This window comes from Eublepharis macularius, chromosome 1 (genome assembly GCF_028583425.1).
Source record: "Eublepharis macularius isolate TG4126 chromosome 1, MPM_Emac_v1.0, whole genome shotgun sequence".
In the NCBI taxonomy this organism is placed as follows: domain Eukaryota; kingdom Metazoa; phylum Chordata; class Lepidosauria; order Squamata; family Eublepharidae; genus Eublepharis; species Eublepharis macularius.
Window position 1 is genome coordinate 104,323,878 of NC_072790.1, and position 17,071 is coordinate 104,340,948.

Sequence of the window (17,071 nt, forward strand, 5' to 3'; positions counted from 1 at the left end):
GAAGGGTGGTATATAAATTATTGTTGTTGTTGTTGTTATTATTATTATTATTATTATTATTATTATTATTATTTACTTACAATTCCAAATTCAAGCCCTACGAAATACAATAAAACTCTATTTACACCCCTTCCTAAAACATGCCTGAAGCTCAAATCTCATTAAAAGCCCTAACACCAAACCTGGCTTTACAGCACCTTCTCAAAAATTCTAAGAATGTCCTCCTCCCACAGAGAGTTAGTTCCTCAAGGTGAGAGCCACACCTGGAAAAAACCAGGCTCTGGTAGAGGCCTGCAGCGTTCCTCTGGTTAGTGAGAGAACTGTTTCTGCTCTGGCTCTGGCTTTCTTGGTGACTGTTCCTGTTTTGTGGAATAGCCTTCCTGAGAATATTGAGGCACATTTCAGAAGCTCTGCAGATCACATCTTTTCAGAGTGTTTTTGGTGGCTTATGAGTGGTAGTCAGTTATTATGATGGGATAAGCAACTTGCTCTCTTCTTGTTATTTGTGTTGTATTTTTGCAAAATTAGGTTTTAGCTGATTTTAATGATCATGTAAACCACTTTAAGGCACATTAATTGGGAGAAAAACTGGATATACATATTTTCAAAAAATAAATAAAGCAAAAGGAACAACCAGAAGTAACAACTAAAGGATGGTAATTGGTGCACAGGGACAAATGAGGAGAAATTGTCATGTAGATCCTAGCCATGAAAGGCTTTAAAGGTTATAATCCATAAAGGAGTCTTGAATATTTTTTTTCCTTTGGGGGAAGAGGAGGAGTGGGAAAGGCTATGGATTGCAGCAGAAGGTGGCTCATAAACTGAGCAGAATGGAGCTTTCTCCTCTCTACACAGGGAGGTAAATTCTAGTTCTACTTGGCATACTGCAGGAGATTTTTTTCCCAATTCCCACCTTCTCTGGCAACGGAGTGCTTATACTTTGGTATGTTTTCTCATTGAGTTGTAAATATTGCAGCTGCTTTAGCAAATGACCCCTATATAATGCGCTTTCTCATTAGCACAAGCACACTGCCTGCAATACAGGAGGTGCTACAAAGCTATCAAGTTGGTAGCCATTTTGCCTGAGGCCACTGAAGTTTGGATCTTATCATTAGCTTTTAATCTGCTATAAATCAACTAGATTTATGGGAGTGGAAAGAGATCATATGTTTCAAGTGGCTAGTGGAGAATTGCCAGGAGATTCCGTTCAACTAGAGAGAATGGTCATTTAGAAATTTTGCAACTGGTATCATTAGAACAGGTGACAATTTAGCTTGAAAGCACATTGTTAGAGAACTGTGGGAATTATGGTGAATTTGTATACTTTGCCATATAAACCAGTATGTGTGCATTCAATAACATAACTGAAAATGGGTTTGGCAGCATGTGCTAAATAGCTACCTTATAAGAAGTAGTAAAAAAAAAAGTCACCATGTTTTTCAGTGGTTGGTAAAATCCCTAAGGATAGATAAAATAATAATAATAATAGTAGTAGTTCATTTGTATACTGCTCTTTTGACAGAGCAGTGAACAAAGTCAGTGTTGTTATTATCCCCACAATACAGCTGGGGAGCTGTGACTGAGAGGAGTGGCTTTCCCAAGGCCACCTGATAAGCTCATGGCAGTAGTGGGAATTGAACCAGCAAAGTGCTATATCACACAACCCCACTACACTACACCCACTCTAGGTATACATTAGATTCCATGGCAGAGTGGGGATTTCTATCTGCATCTCTTGGATCCCACTGTGACATTTTAACCACCACACAATACTGCCACTGATACAGTTATTCTTGAGAAGTTTCCCAAACATTTTATTAAATAGTGCCCACCTAAATAATAACATTTACATACTGTTTTTCAAGGGTTCAAAGCCCTTCATATGTTTTATTTCAGTTATGCCTAAAATATCCCTTTAATGGAGGCCAGTATTATCCTTGTGTGGCAAATGGCACAACTAAGTTTGAGAGAGAAATTACTATAAAAATTAAAATTACTTCAGTGAAAAGCCACCCAAGTGATATGATGGCAAAACTGAAATTTGACCCACAGACTTCCTGACTCACAGCCACTGTATTAGACCAGTAAACACAAAACCAAAGGCTCTTTATAAAAAAAAATACCCACCAGCTTCTCTGGTTAGCACACTCCACTAGATGCGGCAGTGGTAAAACGTCTCTGGTGTAAATTATTTGGAGCAGCCCACAGGCTAAAGGCAATCTCCATTTGAGGCAGAGAAACAGCCACTAGCCTCTGCTTTATTTTTAGGAGGTGGAATTTTAACAAGAGGCTGTTTCCCAAGAAACACTCCTCAGCATAGATGAGGCTGAAAGAATATCACGAGGACAATTTCAGTTTGTGTAAGGGACCCCACCCCCTGCTGTTTGAGTAGAAAATATTCCTTGTAGTGTTGGTGTTAGCTGCAAAGGGTTTTGCTTCTTTTCTCCAGGGGTTTTTTATATGAGCTTTTGTTGGTGGATGATGAGGAACTTTATCAGCCTGATCTTAGGTCTTACTCTCCCTTTTATTTGGATCTATGAAAAGTTCAAGTAAAGGTTTAAAAGTATACATCTACACATCAAGCTGCCTTATACTGAATTAAGACCATTGGTCCATCCTGGCCAGTGTTGTCTACTCAGATGGGCAATGGCTCTCCAGGATCTGCGGCAGGATCACCTTCTACGTGCTCTTTTTAACTAGAGATGCTGGGGCTTGAACCTGGGATCTTTTGCATGCCAAGCAGATGCTCTGCCACTGAGCCACAATCCCCTCCCCTGAGCAGGCCTATAAAACTCACTCACCCATTGTTCATAGTAGCCCCAAATCAGGCAGAGAAAAGAGGAGTTTTGTAACCATAATTACAATTCATATAGTAGTGACAGATGTTTAAACTGTTTCACATTGTAATCTTTACAACAATTTTGCATGGTGGATCATAATGTCACCACATGACAGAAGGGTGGAGCTAAGGCTGAGACAGAATGGCTAAGTCAGGCAGAAATGCTTTGAACCGGGTTTCCTGCTTTATAGCTGACTCTATTAGCCATCATGATAATCTGAGCTATCTTTACCATATTTTTTCCTTGGCTATATTCAGCTTGATGGTCATGTTGAGCATACTAGGTTTTAAAGTTGGTCAGTACATGGGGGGAGAGAAAAACTGAAATGCAGTGGGTGTTTATGGGCTAGCACGTGGGCTGTAGGGATGCTACACAGTTTGCAGGTACCATGTCCAGCATATCCAATGCCTCCAAAATGTTCCATATAGAAATCTCCCAGGGAAACTGACTAACATAGCTGTTACAGATCAAACATCTCACATCATTTTAATGAACTATTGAAACTGCAATCCACTGAATAGTAAGAAACAGGAGCCTGTTCACAGGTTGCACTGAATGCACATACAACCCATGTACAGTATACACTTGACTTTTCTTTATCCATGCATTTAGTAATTCTCAAGTTACATTGTGTGAGATTAAGACTCTGCATGGTCACTGGTTTTATTTGTAAAGTGAACACACGTTGGCTTTTGCTTACAGATGTACACGTGCACTTGCGGCTGTATGTGTGTTGACTCTGACATGTGAACAAGGCTTGAGTGACCCATATGTGCATCATCCCTTCTCCACCTACCCCAGTCCTGTCTGACAAGGATAGCAAGCTCCCAGAGAACCAGATCCTCTTGCATAGTTTGATTCTGTTTTATCAGACAGATATTCTTTTTTATCTGCAGTATATTTTTGTGTTTGCTTTCCATTTCAGCAGTCAGGGCAAAGGAATGGCATTAGAGGTGATTGTCATCCTTACACTTGCTGTCTGTGTGTAACTGAAGCAGCGGCATTTGTGCAAGTAACAGGAGTTAGATAAACACACAAGCCTCCTTTGGACAAGTCAACAGGTTCAGCCTCTCCCCTGCAATGCAGCCCCCCTCCCCAAACATGAGCTGTACGTTAATATGATCTTTTTTTCCACTAGCAAAAAGCTTTGATAGTCCTAGTCACACAGAGTTACAAATGATTATTCTCCCTTGACAGACCTGCACAGCACTCTCTGTATTTAACTGCAGGCCCATGAGTTGGATCAGGCAGGAGACACTCGATAGCGGCTGTTTCCGTGGTTGAAATATTTGTGAAGTTAACGCATAATCTGAAAGAAGCAGCTAATAAATTATAGGGTGCTAATTGGGGCCAGAGTGGAGCCGTCAATCACATTATCCTAAACACACAGAGACCCTCATAACCTAAAAAGGCAAGAGTCTCCAAGAACAGCTCCCAGTTGTCACTAGCCATGACATCTATCTCAACTAACACAGAGGTTGTCAAGCCAGATAGTGCTTAAAGATTTTAGGCTGGGATCTTATGCATACTTGCTCGGGAGAAAACCCCAGCAACTGAATTCAGAGGCTCTTCTTTCTAACCAAACAGCACAGGCATTTCTTTTCAAGAAGGTGTGGATAAGGATGACTCTGTAAACTGGATGAATCTCTGCTGCAGCCAGTGGCGACTATTCTCATTGGAACTTCCAACATATGTGGCTCTTACACCTCTTGTCCCATACTGTGACTGAAATCATTCTCTTTTAGAAACAAAGAAGTTTGCAACTCAAATGTTCCTGCATTCTGCAGTAATTTGTATTCTGCAGGAAGAAAATTCAGCTTTAGGAAAATATTTTGGATGACTGTGGTTTCTTTTTGGAAATACTATTAACTCATATGCAGGACTGTCCATTTGTAGACAAAAAACTGATGCTCATTTGCTGGAGATGACAATTAATCCTTAATGATTCTGCTTGCTACTTTATAACAGACAAAATGAAATCACATCTGGCCCAGGAATTCACTGGGTTTAAACTTGAAGTAACTTATTTCCTTGTTTCATGCACTACTTTTCTACTGCTACTAATTGATGTCAACTGCACAGTATCAGAGATGCAGTAGCAAAGGGGTAAAAGCAAGAGCAAAATGTCAGCTTTGACTTTCTTTCCACTCACTGTAAAATGTCTACCTCACAGGGTTGTAAGGGTTAGTAAGATAATATATGTGAAATATTTCAAACACTTAGAAGACTGCTATAGGAGTAACATAAAATCCTATGTATATTTACTTGACAGTAAGTTTCATTTAACAAAATAGGACTTACCTGAGAGCAGAGAATGTCTGTGTCGATATAATGGAAAAAAACACTCCAGATTTGTGGGTGAGCTTGGTTGCCCACTAACATTGGCTCTAGACAGAAGCAAGCAAGAAAAAAGGCAAGAGGAAAGATCAACTTGAAAACAAGGAATGAAAAGTGTGTTTTAAGTTTAACTAACGAAAGCATAAATCAACACATCAAAAAAATTCTTTCCAATACTGTATTGGCATTAAAATTGACATAGAACATTATATGATAAAAGCAAGATTTCAGCAATACATTGGTGGGGAGCAGCTGGGTTTCCAAGAATAGCAAATATTAGTATTTGAAGTTACTGTCCAACAGTTTATGCAGGTATGAATTCAAACAAGCTATCATTTATAACCCAACTCATGGATGCCAATGGGCTGCACAACAGAGGGAGGGAAGTCCACAGCTTACATCTCGTGGAAGACTCATGCAGATTTGGGCAAGGCAATGGAGGCTACACTGAGTCATGGATGGGGCTCAACTTCATTGCGTATTGCATTGTTGACTTTATGGTTACCTGTAGAAAAGAACAAGAGTCCAGTAGCACCTATAAGGCTAACAAAATTTGTGGTAGGGTATGAGCTTTCATGAGTCACAGCTTACTTCTTCAGATACAGCTAAAATGTGAGTCCATCTATCCTTATACCTTGGAGAATAGAGTGATTTCAGATGCCAAACGAAAATAGCAGATAAATAACTGCTGTTGAGTTGAGTTTATTACATTTATATCCCGCCTTCCCCGCACGCAGGCTCAGGGTGGCTCCCAACAATAATTTAAAACAAAATTTAAAATATACATCTGGAACCACAATAAAACACATGAAAACCAATAAATGAATAGGTGTCAATGCTCAGATAAAGGCTGTACCGAAACTATAAAATGCAGATAGTAGAGATGGTTGTGCAAAAACAGAGGCAGTTCCCAACAATAAATGGATGCAAAATAAGCCAGAAGCAGCAAGGGACACCAACAGAAAATATTTCTCACTCTTTTACCATACACTGAAACCAAAATCAAGTGTATATACTTATCAAAAATAAAGTGTATTCAAAAGCAGTGTGTATATAATAATCATCAACAACAATCAAAGCAATGAAAACACAGTAAATATGAGCATCATCCCCCGGTGAGTCGCAGTGTAACAAAAAGTCCTTTCTCCTGTTTAAACGCTGTCAGATGACTAATTGTCTCAACTCATACACTGTGGCTCCGTCATACTTGTGGCACTGGAGTTCCAGGGATCTGGATGACAATGAACTCTTGGCTGCCAGTTATAGATCCAAGTGCAGTGGGTAGTTAAATGAAGAATGCAGGTGGCAACAGGCAGGGTCCAAGGGTGGAAGGAGACCCCCGCCGGGGTCTCTAATGCCCTACAAGCTTCCGGTGAACTACGCTTGTTTTGTGTTGACCACTTCTTCTGGGGGCGACATGGACCATCCTGAACAATATTTCTCCCACTGTCAAAGTAGCAAAAGCCCAATTCTCGTGCCTACATTCAGCTCACTGGCTAGAAGCAGCATCCGTACTGCTGGTTTCAGTGTATGGTAAAAGAGTGAGAAATATTTTCTGTTGGTGTCCCTTGCCACTTCTCGATAGTAGAGATGGAGCAGTCAACCTCAGGGCGACCTGGCAGGGGCACGGCTATCAGCCAATCAGGGACATTGTCAGGCCTCAGCCATAGACCTGGTGAAACAGCTCTGTTTTACAGGCCTATGGAACTGCAATAAATCCTGCAGTGCCCAGATCTCCACTAGGAGAGCATTCCATCAGGCCAGAGCCAGGGCCAAAAAAGCCATGACTCTGGTCAAGGCCAGACGAATGTCCCTCGGGCCCAACACCAGCAGTAGCTGCTTATCAGCAGAATGTAAGGCTCTCTGGAGGACGTATTGGGAGAAGCAGTTCCACAGTTAGTTGGTCCCAGTCCATTAAGGGCTTTAAACATCAAAATTAAGACCTTGAACCAGATCCAAAATTCAACTGGGAGCCAGTGCAGCTGACACAGCACTGGATGGATATGTGCCCTGAATGGTGTCCCTGTGAGGACACGCACTGCCATTTGGTGTAGTGTTAAGAGCAGCAGGACTTTAATCTTGAGAACTGGGTTTGATTCCCCACTCTTCTGCTTGAAGCCAGCTGGGTGTCCTTGGGTCAGTCATAACTCTCCCTGAGCTCTCTCAGCCCCACCCACCTCACAGGGTGATTGTCATGAAGATAATAATAACATACTTTGCAAACTGCTCTGAGTGGGTGTTAAGTTGCCTTGAAGGTTGGTATATAAATAGAATGTTGTTGTTATGGACTAGTTGCAGTTTCTGGGTTAGACCCCTGGGCGGCCCTGTATAACAGGAGTTACAGTAGTCCATCCTGGAGGTGCCCATTGCATGGATCACTGTGGCTCAGTCATGTGGGAAAAGGTAGGGGGCAGGATTCGGTTTTGTTTTCCCGGCCATGTTGGACGCTCCTCTCCACAGGTTCGGGAGGAAACGTCCGAGCAGCCTGACCGGGTGGTTGACCCGCGAGGGTTAACCCCCAGGACTCCCAGTGAGGGAGTCAGGGTCCGGGGCACCGCGGGAAGAACCCCCTGAAAGCAATGCAGGGGGTAAATTGCCCGTTTGCTCCAACGGAGGCTGGCAGACTTGCGCAGCACATCACGTGCAGCCGGGCCACGGAGAACGGCAAAGAGCAGAACTAGGCGAAAGCCTGTAAGTAAGCGAATCCCTTCTGTTACTACAAGCATATGTGAAGGATTGGTGGGATCTGAAGCTAAGAAGGCTCGGGTTTCTCCCCCCTCACTGAGTTTCAGAACTTGGTCGGCGGTCTCCCCCCCCCCCCTAAAATGGCGACGAAAAAGCAGAGTCCCGCTTTGGACAAGTCAATCTCGGCTGCCCTGCAGGGAAAAGGAGAGTCTCTTGAGGATCTGGTGAAGCGGTCGGTGATTGAAGCCATAAAGCCCTTTGTTGACAAGCTAAATGAAACGTATCAAAGGGTTGGCTTAATTGAGAGCGAAGTGAAAACCATTAAGGAAACAGCGGGGGGGGGGCAGAGAAGTCTGCTCGGGAAAATGTGTCACTCGTGAGGGCAACAAACAAAGAACTAAAGCTGGTGGAGAACCAGCTGATCGGGCTACAAGTGGAACGAGCACAAACAATTTTGCGTCTCCAGAACATGAAAGAGAAGGAAAATGAGAATTTAAAGGATCTGGTCTCGGAACTTTTGACGACACCCGCGAGGGCAACTAAAGAAGAGTTAAAAAGCGCCTTTTTGGAAGTCCGTCGGGCTTCTTCAAAATATGCAACGAAGCGTCAGCTGCCTCGCGAGATCATCATTGACTTCTCATCTAAGAGGATTCGGGACACTATCCTATATAATTCATACAATGCGGATCTGGACTTTCTGGGTAATAAGGTTAAGATATTGAAGGACGTTCCATTTTTAGCTCGGAAAAGAAGATTTAAATACAAAGGGTTTGCAGCTCTTCTGAGGAAACGTGGAATAAAGTTCAAATGGTTATTCCCGGAAGGTATCTGGTTTAGTTACAAAGACCAAGCTTACAAGATAACATCAGAAGATCAGCTAAGGGACTTTGAGGGTCAGCATCAAGAGTTCCAGCAAGATGCTAAATGAGAGGAAAAGGATTCCAAGTTTGAAGGGGGAGGGGAGGAGGGAACGAGCACGGCGACTGCAGCTGTTCAGAGAGAACTGCGTCCGAGGCCCAGGGGGGGGAGGAAGACCTAATCTTGATTATAATCTGTATTTTGCAGGGTCTACCAATCTAACAGTATTTTACAAAGTTTTGATTTTAAACAATGGCAGTATGAAGGGAAAGCATTATTTGTAGATGTAGTGTCTGTGTTGTTATGTGCTGTTTTTTTCCCTCTCCTTCCCTCTGCCCCCCTTTTTTCCTTTTGTATTGTTAGTAATTAAAATAAAAAAAAACTTTATAAAAAAAAGGAAAAGGTAGGGGGCAGTTGCCTCACTTGCCAAAGGCAAAAAAAAGCAGGCCTGGCAACCACCAAGACCTGGGCCTCCATTGAAAGTGTGGCTTCCAAGGTCACACCTAGACTCCTCACTGTTTATGTGGGCATCAACTGCAACTCATCCAAGGCTGGGAGCCTTGCCATCCCACAGCTCAGATACAGGACCTCCATCACCAGAGGATTGAATTTCCATGTCATTCAGCATCTGAAATCACTTCACTCTCCAAGATATAAGGGCAGATGGACTTACATTCTAGTAGTATCTGTAGAAGTGAGCTGTGACTCACAAAAGCTCATACCCTACCACAACTTTTGTTAGTCTTATGTGTTACTGGACTCTTGCTCTTTTCTACTGCTACAGACAGACTTACACAGCTACCCATCTTTAGCTATGGTTACCTAGTAGTCAAAGACTGAAGCTTCACCTTGAGACAGGGACTTGACTTTGCGTGAATATTATGTCTCAATTCCCAAAGAAAATGCTGAAAAAGGAACCTGCATACTCTTTTCATAGTGTTGATTTCGGGAAGAACTTAAGAGGATTCCAGCAAGTGTTGGGGGGAAATCTTTCTCTGCTTGAGATCCTGGGAAGCTGGTGCCAGTCAATATACAATAGTCACAGAGTGGTAAGCAGCAGTACTGCAGCCCAAGCCCTGCTCACAATCTGAGTTTGATCCTGGCAAAAGCCGGGTTCAGGTAGCTGGCTCGTTGACTCAGCCTTCCATCCTTCCGAGGTCAGTAAAATGAGTACCCAATTTCCTGCGGGTAAAGTGTAGATGACTGGGGAAAGCAATGGCAAATCACCCTGTAAAAAGTCTGCCAAGAAAACGTTGTGATGCGACGTCCCCCCATGGGTCAGGAATGACTCAGTGCTTGCCCACTCATATGTGTTGGTGATATTCGTTAATTCGTGCAGCAAAGTTGCACAGTAAAATGTGGAATCATATCTAGTGAATCACTCTTCAAGCTAGAATATTGCATTCACTCACATTTTTGTAGTAGCCTAATCTACTATTTTTGTAGAAATCAAATCTAATTGATACGGTTCCCTATTACACATGGCTAGCTAATCCAGATGCATGTGAGCAAGAGTATGAGCTCATCAGTGTGCCTCTAGCATGCTTGTACAGGAGAGATCTATAGAAGCATCTTGCTTCTTGCATGACCATGAAAAGAGAGAGAACAAAGGCACTGAAAGAGGAGGAGTCAGAGAGGAGCTTCTACCTTAGACAAAGAGAGATTTCTTTCATATACACAGTCTGGTTCTAGAGAAAAGGGGAAAATAGAATGTCCCCTCCCAGTGTCTAGGCATGCTGAGTTGCCTCTGTTCCAACAATATGTTCATATGATACTGTCTATGTCCTGGGTTTAGATGATATACTCCCTATGGAGAGTTTTTTGTATTAATGTAAAATATTTATTCATTGATAAAGATGCTATCTCAGGAATCCGCCTCAAGAATTCCTTGAAGGTTTGACAATCCCTTTTTAGCCTGTGGTGTTTTGAATGTTTGTATTAAGCTCACAGAGGACAAGGTTTTTAGTAACTGCCAGCCACTGAGTTCTGCCTTCAAACTGTCTGAAAGAATGGAGACTGTGTAGTTGTGTGTGTCTATGGTTCTGTTTCAAAGTATTGTCTTTGGATATAGCTTCTACAGCTTTCTTAGGAATCTAGCAGTGACTCATGGGTTATGAGGAGAGTGGAAGAAATACATTGCAATGGATTTTTAAAAATCCTTTACACCATGCAATGCATATTATTGATTGCAACGATCACCAGTTGTGGCGAGTATTCATGCCAGACATCGTATCACTGAACAGGAATGTAGCAAGTTTATCATTTAGACTGGGCCTTTCAGACACCTTGGGGATAATTGATGTTTTTAGCTTTTTATCCAAAGTGCTCATTTGTTACTAAAGTTAATATTAATGCTGTCATGTTCTCAGTGCTATAGCTGTTTCAGGATTAGTGAAACCCTGAACATAAAGTTTACAGTCAGAGCCAAGCTACAAGTGATGAATGACACTTGAATGGCAAGTGAACAGACTCGCGTGTATGCCTCCCTGTTCACTAGCCATTCACTTGCGCTCCACTTGACCACATTGCTCATTGCTGTCACATAGTGGTCAAGTGGAGCGCAAGTGAATGGCAAGTGGAAGGAATACACGCGAGTCTGTTCACTTGCCATTCAAGTGTCATTCATCACTTGTAGCTTGGCTCTCAGAGGAGAGGATGGAGTCAGGAAAAAGAGAACACCATTATCTTCACAGAGTTGTATATCAAGAAGGTGATGATAATAACAGTACTAGCCAGGTCCTCATTAAGTCACTGTTGACCAAAGGATAGGCTAATTTAGTTTGGACACTGGAAATACAGCTTTAAATTGCTACCAAACATTTACTGCATGCCTTTGAGAAACTTACAATTTTCCAGCCTCAGTTTCTTATATTACAGCTCTGTCTTTTTCCCCAATGGGGACCCAAAGTGGCTTACATTGTTCTCCTCTCCTCCATTCTAATCCTCACAAGAACCCAGAGCAAGTAGGCTAGTCAGGGCCCTCCGTTTACTCCTTCTTAGAACCAAATATAATCGGGACCAAACTGCAGTTAAGGTCAGCATTTCTACATACAGGAGGGACTCCCTGTGGACACAGAAAACACTGATTTGTTAATAAAAAAGAAGACAATTCCTCAAAAATGACTTGATATGAACTGAAGATGCTCATTGCTCTCAGTATGTTAAGATAGCTGTCAGACTATGGAATCCCAGTTATCTAGAGTTCGTCTCCCCCCTTCTGCAAGAAGCACAAAGTTTCTTGATTCCAAAAGGTTTATTGAAAGACAATGCTCAGGATACAAGTGTCCATATTCCAAGGACTAGGAAAGCCTTGGCTGAACGAAAGCTTTGTTGAGAATGACACACAAAATGAAAGTAACAACACTTCAAACACCCATTCCCAGCCTCCCCCTTAGTCCTGTCTAGAAGGCCTGGGAAGCCGAGGACGTCAAGGTCGGGCGGAATGGGTTGATAAGAATTCTTCGCTCCCATGGATATAGGCGGCCTGGGCAGCACCTGGGCCTGGAGGGAGAGAACTAAACAACTACAGATTATAATATGAGAACATGACGTAGCTTTGGCTTGATAACTGACTAGCAAACTGACACTCTGACAATCGCTGAGGGTCAGTAAAAGGGAAAAGAAACTACAAGGAGATGGGGAATTGGTCTGCTCAGTCCCTGAGAGCTTATATTAGGAGATTTGACTCTAGAATTTCTCAATTGCTTATCTCCCAGTAGCACCACCACCACAATTCCTTACAGGCCACTAGTTACTATCTCAATATAGTTAAATATTGAGATTTTGCAGCTATGAAATGGACAAATGTAACATTAGTGTTGTTAGCAAAGAGGTGTCAAAAGCAGCAACCTTTCAGTATTTTCTTTTTCAGCTTTGTATTGGATATCTGTTTATCATCTCTTGAATCCTCAGAAGGAATCATATGAAAATTCTTGAGGGGGAAAATCTCCCCTGTGCAACATAACCCCCTCTAATTCGTACTAAATATTTCAAAGGTATGAATTTACATGGCTATTCCAACATAAAGCTTCCCATGTATTTGGAGAAATAACTGGCATGTATATGATAATATGTCATGCCAGATAGGCCCCTTTAAATGGAAAAAAACTATGTTACAATATGAGAGGACCAATACTTGTGAATGTTATCAAGAAAGCTTATGCATTTTCACCAATGACAGCTGCTGACTGTGATGACCTTTGCAGAAGTTATCTTTATAGCTAGAACTCACAGAGGGATAAAGGAAAATAACTACACAATATATTTCTAATATTTGCAGATACAGAACATGTTTCCATTTGGCACTGCAGTCCAAATCTTTTTTTAAAGCATATTGAGCCATTATTTATTTTAAATAAAATTATTGCATTTCATACTGGAAGTTTAATAACTGAATTTCCGTATGAGCTTGTACATCACACACACACAAGGTGGTCTTTGACATAGCAAGTGCACATCATTCTGAAGTGACCTATAGGGTTGCATGTAAAGACATTCCAATACCCACCACTACACACAGAATTGGTGCTCTAACGATCTCTCAGTTTGTGCTTGTCAGATCAGCTTGGCTTGGAAGTCTTCAATTCTTGACAAAGAAATAGCTTGGTGTGATTAATTAAGGCTTTTAACTCATGCACATTTTTATTATAAATGTATGCTTACCACAGAAAACAAATTTGTTAGGGCAAAATCATACAAGTTGACTTAGAATCATTAGGGCATGGTAAATCCATGAAAAAGTGAAATGTGTTCATGGCGGGAGACTTTTAACAAGGAAACTTAACCAGGAGATGGTGAATTACAGTTTGGCCAGGAGGACATTCAGAGACATTTCTTCACCAGAGAAGAAAACTATAAGGTGAAATCACTCCTGGAACGTTCACTTCAGAAAACAAATCAATATATGATTGCTATTTTGAATGCCCCTAAACCTAAACCCAGATTGTCATTCTTGTGAGCAGGGCCCAACCTTAACAGGTGATATGGGAGGAGGCAAATTTCGGGCACCATTTTTAAAAATTGCCATTTAAAAAAAATTAACAACAGGTCAGATTTTCTCCCGTGAACCAAAATGTCATGAGGCAAGCTATACTTGAGAGGAAATTTGACACTGGGCCATTGATAAATTGTACCAAGGTCAGGAGAGAGGGTCCTGCCTTTTGAAATAACATAATGTTGTAAAATAAGAGTCATGGACAGTCTACATGTTACAAAAGAGGTTCAGGTGATCCGAATGTTAAAACCTTTAAAGAGAATGTGCTTGACAAATCTTCTGACAGCTGCCCAGACTCATTATGTACAGAGTAGATTGTCATGTGGCTTACTCCTTAGAACTGAGAGTTTCCGCACAACTGCTACCTAGTAGTGGAATGGAAACTCCATAACAGGGTGCCACATAGTGAGCTATTCTACAAACTACGTGTTCTCCTGGGTAGAACAACTGTTGCACCAAGAGTCTTTCAAGGAGCCGTACAGACTTGCCCTCATTGTTTGTTTGTTTGTTTGTTTGTTTGTTTGTTTGTTGGTTGGTTGGTTGGTTGGTTGGTTGGTTGGTTGGTTGGTTGGTTGGTTGGTTGGTTGGTTCGTTGGTTCGTTCGTTCGTTCGTTCGTTATGCGAGGTTATAAGGCTCTGTGGATTCCTTTCCCTTTTCCTTTTGGGGCAGCAATTACCTTAGCAATTACCTGCAATGGAGATCTGTATATGCCTTCCATATATAAATGCAACCATTCCACTTCTTACCAACATGACATGTACAGGTTACTTATACTTGAAACATGAGTAACCTGAATGCATAGTTCTGAAGTTGAGTGAGGCAACTAGAACTATATAGGAAGCGTACACTGACTCTCATAGCTATTCATTTGTGCTCACCCAAGAGCAGGCAGACAAGGAAAAGAGATCTGTGGAACCTGTTGAAAATTGTCTCTTGCACATGCAGGAACCTCAGTTACGTTCCTTTTCCAAAACTATTTAGAAAACATTTTTCTCCTTTCAAAATCACATTATTAGCTGACATAACTTCTTCCGGCCTTAACTTTAATCAACATATGCAACCTTATTTGTGCATGGATGAGATCTGAGCAGGAGGGAACACAAAAATAAACAGCTAAGCAATTTGAACTATTATTGTTGCTATTTTCTGCACTTATTCTTAGAAACTAATTCCTTTTTTTATTATGCCTACTTAGTTTCCTTGCTCCTGGAAAATGAAACGTGTGACAAATTTCCAGGCTTGCAGACACCAAGGAAACAAGAGCAAGGCTGCAGGCGACTGGAAACAAAATATCATTCAGCACCTAGCTTTTTCTTTTACTACTTCTTTGTAGTTAAGAATTCAGATTTTGAGTCCATGTCATATGGTAGTATAACCTCAAAAAGACTGCTAGAAAACCTTGAAAAGATAAATTTAGGAACCACGCTTGGGGGGTGGAAATGGGCTTGGAGACAAAACACATTTCCCAACTATGATGACAAACTGTTAAGAGAAATCATTTGATATTTGCTGTCAGTTTAGGATTATTAGGGCAATATTTATTTAATAAATAATATTTATTTTGACAATATTTCTTTACTGGATTTTATTTATATATATTATATCATCTTGGAATTTAGTTTTCTTCATTAATGAAGCATTTCTTGGAGACTTTAAAAGATAAGTTGTGTTAGATTCACCCTGCTGCTTAAATGTTGAGGATATTTTCATAGCATGCTTGAAGAAGGAACTGTTAAAATAATCTCTAAGTAAAACTGAGTATTTACAGAGCAGACATGTTGGCTGAACCTGACTAAGTATAGAACACTGAAGATGCGTTTGCATTTCTTTTCTGTATAAGCATCTAGAGCTGATGAGATGATGCTTACACAAATGGGGGTATGAGGTCACTGTGATATTTTTTGCCTGATATACAGATACATTACTAATTCTTTCCTCCACAGGTTAGGAGGATCCCACAATGAACAAAATATTATTAAGCCAGTTAAACCCTGGCCTATCGGGAGGAATCATATTGCAATTTTTAGTTTATGTACCTCAGAGACAAAATGTATATTAATAATTTATTTATGGACTTCAGAGACAACATATATATTAAAAATTGTTTCACTTATCCATTTATGAAAAAAGAGAAGAGCCTCCCTCACTTCCATTTTTCTTTTGTAGCATGCTGTTTGTTAGAATAACTGTTTGAAACATTTAAAATACATTATGCTTAAGATGTAGTAGCAAAATAGAAGAGTCCAGTAGCACCTTTAAGACTAACCAACTTTCTTGTACCATAAGCTTTTGAGAACCACAGTTCTCTTCATCAGATGAGAACTGTGATTCTTGAAAGCTTATGCTACAGTAAACTTGGTTAGTCTTAAAGGTGCTACTGGACTCTTTTCTATTTTGCTACTACAGACTAACACGGCTAACTCCTCTGGATCTATGCTTAAAATGAAATCCTATGTTTTCCAAACCAGAAACTACAGGCACGTCTGCAGAACATCTTCATGTACAACTGGAAGAGGGATATTTCTTGTAAAACAGCCCTTTCCTCTCCAGGACATTCCCCAGTTTCAAGAAAGGAAGATGCAAAGAAGTTTTATGTCGGTCCCTCTCAGCTGTACCAACTGGTAGGCAACCAAGTACAAGCTGATGCTCCTGTCTCCCTGGATGGAAGTGGGTGTGTGGGTTTGAAAGCCCTGAAACTACAAACCTAACTTTTCCAGACCAGGGCCATTTCTGAGTGTCTAAGGAACTAATTCATACAACTGTTGATAGTTCATTTATTTATTTAAACATTTATGGCCTCCTTTCCTCTCCAGTGGGGATGCAAGGTGGATTACAACATTCTCCCCTTATCCATTTTATCCTCACAGCAGCACCCCTGTGAAGTCAGTTTGGCTGAGAAAGAATAATTAGCCCAAGATCAACCCACATGTTTACATGGCAGAGTAAGGAATATAAATGTGGGTTTCCAGCATCCTACTCCAGCACAGCAACTACTACACTATGCTGGGTTCATGAAGTGGATCTGTAGATAATTTAAATGTAGTGATAGTGAAACTGTTTCATAAGGTTGCCTGGTATTGTTTTCAGTAGGTAGGTTTGTGCATCCCTTCCCCCACCCCCGTTCATAGATTACTACAGGACGACACATTATGCTCTCTTAGATGCCCTTTCAATATACAGGTCATCTCTCCTCTACACATTTTGTTTGTGTTTAAACAAATCTAAAATAAAGCAGTGAACTTTGCCCAGGCCCATTTCCTGGCTTATATTATCCCTTTTGTGGGGATCAGTAATGAATTTCCAGAGGCATTCCCTTTCCAAAAAAACCCCCTCTTCCCCTTACTCCAAACAATTCCA